The following is a 5,000-nucleotide window of genomic DNA, read 5'->3' as shown; positions in this document are numbered from 1 at the left end:
AAAATAATGATACTACGACTGTTACTACTACTAATAATAATATTAATAACGATAATGATAATAACAATCAACAATAACAAGGCTATCAATACTGACAGCAACAGCATCAACATAATCCCCCATAAGAACTACAATCACAATAATCACACAACATCAACATCCATCATCCATCCCCCTCCCCATTCACCCCCACCCTCCCACCCCCCCTCCCCCCACCCCATTCACCCCCCAAAAAAAAAAGAATGAAAAGAATAAAAATTGAAAAGTAAAACTGGAGCCTCTCCAAGCCATGCAAATAAGTAACGGTAGACGAAACTAATGACGGTGACACTAGCGACATCTATGGCAAGAAAAACGCATTAACGAAAATGGGAAGATAGGAAGCGTCACGCCAACTCTGCACTAGTTTCTCTTCCATAATTATCCGTTATGTTTATCTTGTTAATTGCGTTATTTCTATATGTTTGTTTTTTTGTATTTTTTGGTTTTATTTCTTCTGTTAGTGGTGTTATTGTTACGTTTCATTTTCATTCTCTTGGTATTTAGTGTCGTTGTTATCAATACAAGTGTTATTAATGGTAGTCTGACATTCATTATTATTATCATTTATTATATTATATTTATTAGTATTAAATATACTAATGATCCCACTTTTGCTAATACATTTGTTAGTATCTCTATTACCAATATTTTTATAACAGTCATTATCTTTGTTGATATTATTGTCATCTTTTGAATTATCATTAATATTTGTAGTAGTGGTAATATATTTATTCCATGATGATGTTATTATAATCTATCACCATTGCTGTGATTATCATTATAACTATTATCATAACTATTGTAATTTCTGATTCTCATGATTATTGGTATTATCATTGCCATTATTATGATGATAATTATCATCATCATTATTAATATCTTTATTACTATTATTTTCATCCACACTATTACTATTACTATCGTCATTATTTTTATGATTATTATTATTATTATTATTATTATTATTATAATTATTACTATCATTATCATTAGTATTATTATTATTGTTATAATCATATTGTATTATCATTCTTATCATTATTCTAACTTTTGTTGTCATTAACATTAGTAATAATGATATTCATAATCATTATTTCTATCATACTCATCATTATCATTATTACAACTATCATCATCATAAATATTGCTATGATTATCATTGTTACTACCAAGAGGATGATTATTATAATCATTATCATTATATCATATTGATAACATGATATAAATGACAATAATAACAATAATGACAATAACAATAATAGTTATAATCATAATAACAATGATAATAACAAAGATAATAAACATAATTACAATAATCACAAATATGGTAATAATGATAACAACAATAATGATAATAACAATAATGATGAATATCATTACGATCATTATCACTGTCATTATAAAGATGATGATGATGAATATATATATATATATATATATATATATATATATATATATATATATATATATATATATAATAATAATAATAATAATAATAATAATAATAAAGAAATTATAGAAAGGATAATAATGATCATTATACCAAAAATAAAAAAATCAATAATCACAACTGATGAAAATAATAATAGCCATAATCAGGAAAATAATTATGATAATGCTGATCATAATAATTATCATTAATAATGATAATAATCAATAATAAGAGCAATTTCAATAATAATGGTAATAATAATGATGATAATAAGTTAAATAAGACGGTAATAGTAATAATGACAATGATAAAGATAATAAGAATGATAATTATGGTAATAATAATAATAATGAGAATAATAATAATGATTATAATAATACTAATGATAATAATAATAAAAATAACAATGAAAATAATAATGATGATAATGATAGCAACAATATAATGGTACTAGTAGTAATGAAGTATTATTAATTCTAAAATATCTTTGATAACAATAATAATAATAATGATAACAATAATAATGATAATATCAATAATAATAATAATGATAATGGTAATAGCAACAATGATAATAATAATAGTAATGATAATAATAATAACAAAAATAATGATAATAAATCCTGATAATAACAGTAATAATAAAAATCATAATAATAATAAGAGCAATAATAATGTTAACAATAATATTGATAACAATAATAATGATAATAATAAATAACAATGATAATAATAATAATAAATATGATAATAAAAATAATAATAATGATAATAATAATAATGATAATAATAGTAATAATAATAATGATAATAATAAAAATGATAATGATAATGGTAATAATGATAATCATAGTGATAATGGTAATAATGATAGTAATAATGATAATAAATAATAATAAAATAATAACAACAATAATAATAATGTCACAATAATAATGATCATGACAATCATAATAATAATAATAAAAATAACAACAATCATAATAGCAATATTAATATTACTAATAGTATGTCAGTAACAACAACAATAATAGTGATATCGACAGAAAATGATAAAATAAAAATCACAAATAAAAATAATGACAATTAATCAATATCAATCTCAGAATAATGATATAAATGATAATAATGATAATGATCGTAAAGGCAAGAGATATAGCAACGTCAGTAATAATTTGATAATAACCACAACATCAAGAAAGAATCACAATTGCAGTAATCTGAAAATGATAAGAAAAACGCTGATATTACCGATAACAAATGCAATATCAGTAGTGGCAAATGCAACAATGCAACATCAGTAACAATATCTTCATAGGGCGATACTAGTAACAACTGCACTGACATGAACAGACATGTAAGTATGAATTTATATTTTCTTTTGAACAATAAAGATGACAGACTAAACAAAATTCATGTGTTGAAACCTTGCAAGCATATAGTTTATTTTAGCGTGCTTGTTTATGCATTTTATCGTCGTTTAGCTCTTAAGGAAGTCCTATTAGAAACAAATATAATTTCAGGTTTTCCATATCTGACGTTAAACATATTATGCAATGAAGTCTTGCAATGAAATCGTTACGGATGCAATGCACAAATTTACAAGTCATGCCAGGCAGCGATTTTCAAGGGTTTGTATTTCACAAACAATATCATATACTCTTTCTGTCTAAGATCAACAGTGGCAAAGATCATGACCAGAAAATCTTTCAATATTGCTACACATAAATTCGACTCAATATGAAACAACAATGCATAGCATTTGCAAGTGGCAACAAAACAAGGTTAAGATTTACACATTAGTTTTTTTTAACAGCAATTTCATCACGGAGAGAATGTTGCAAAATATAAACCAGTATGCAAATAAATTGATACAATGCATTTCTTCCTCTATATCAACGGAATTGTCTCACATTGCATCGAAAATATCAGTGTCTATTGCTAGGACTAGATCACGGTAATGCTAACGGCTTCCTACGACCAATCCCATCCAAATAAATGACGCTAAAGCCACGGTACTGTAGGGTACTGTAGAACACGGATAATCCTAAGCCGCAGACTACGGTACGGCATGCTTATGGGTTAAGAATATGCTATACGCGGCTGATGGGGGTCAAAATGCCTATTAATGTTTATGGGATTTCTACATCATCTCATAGACAGAAGTGTGAGTTGCAGACACTCAGGTATAGTAATGGAGGAGGTGCAGTGTTTAAAGCGCTAGCAGCGGACTTGCAAAGAGAGAGTGTGAGTGTGTGAGTGTGTGTGTGTGTGTCTGTGTGTGTGCGTGTGTGCGTGAGCGAGACGCCTGAGTGTTTCATAGACTTTCGTTCTCATTGCAGATTGCATCGGGCACATTGAACGTTGAAGGTTTCCGGAACGGCCGCTAGATGGCAGCAGCAGCAGCCGAGTGTTAGCACGCGTTGCTGCGGTCAGATGAGTGGCAACCTGCGCGCGAGCAGCACCTGCGATCCCGTCCTTCGTAATAAACGTCACTGCAATTTATCCCTAAACTACTTTTTTCAACATTTCTCTTTAGAATTTGATACATATTCCTTTAAGTTATCTTGTAAAATCATGTACACTATAAGTCCTACACGTGGGGGCGTGTACACAAAAGTATGAAGAATAACATTGCCAAAGTTTTAATCTCTCTTTTCTTAGAACGGCACAAACACTAGAATAGCAATCAATATAAGCTCCTCGTCCCGTTGCAACCTTTTAATATCGATTATGTGTCGTGTGCATCCCACGAGATAGCATGAGGAGCAGAACACGGTCACGATAAGATCTCGCACACTTGATAATCATGCTAACTGTCCCCTGTTAAACGACTCCTCACAAGGTTGGTCGGTCAGGTGAGCTTTTATTGGGACGACCAACACTTCCCTCCTGCTTGACACACGGGCCGCGGCCACTGTCGTTTATGACCTATCACACAACTCGTTTTACACTTCATAAAGGGTTCGTTTAGTACATCCTACTTCCACCACGAACTACACTATCAGAGTCTCTGTACTTCATCCGTTTCTCATTGACACAAGAGAGTTTACGGTGGGCCGATCTGCGAGCTGGACTGTTTACTTTTCTTTCAGATTTCGTGAATCTTGTTCAGAAAGACTGTGACGGGAAAGTTATACGGCAGGCACTGGAACCTGTCTCTTTCGAGAAGTAGGTTCCGTTCTTTGGGCCTCGAACACTAACACTCATAGACGATGCACAACACAACAACGTGAGTGGGGGATTTTGCAACTGGGGATCAGGAAAGTGTCATAAAGGGATCGAGCAATATCTCTTGCTGGCTTTTAAGCACTGACGTGCAACAACTTCCTCGGACAACTGCATGCAACGAGGATCCAAGAGGTTGACACTGCACATCACTTCTTTTTCCATGACAGTCATTTACACTTGTCAGACTTGGATGAATAACATATATTTTTCTGCTTCACTTTTGTATCGTTCTAACACACGTTGCAACGGTTTTACGAGATGGCAAGCCTGAGCAGCACATAATAAACAAGTGATC

At 30.6% G+C, this 5,000-nt stretch overlaps 1 protein-coding gene across 3 annotated transcripts in view; it reads right to left on the bottom strand.

Annotated features, from left to right (window-relative positions):
* The window catches only part of LOC122246316 (homeobox protein abdominal-A homolog), a 184,230-nt gene that overhangs the window by 177,910 nt on the left and 1,320 nt on the right, over positions 1-5,000 (bottom strand). The gene's annotated exons all lie outside the window — the stretch shown is intronic.

The sequence above is a fragment of the Penaeus japonicus genome, unplaced genomic scaffold (assembly GCF_977035675.1).
Source record: "Penaeus japonicus unplaced genomic scaffold, GWHDUDI00000001_assembly GWHDUDI00000032, whole genome shotgun sequence".
In the NCBI taxonomy this organism is placed as follows: domain Eukaryota; kingdom Metazoa; phylum Arthropoda; class Malacostraca; order Decapoda; family Penaeidae; genus Penaeus; species Penaeus japonicus.
Note: the sequence above shows the minus strand (reverse complement) of the source record. Positions and strands in the feature narration are given on the sequence as shown.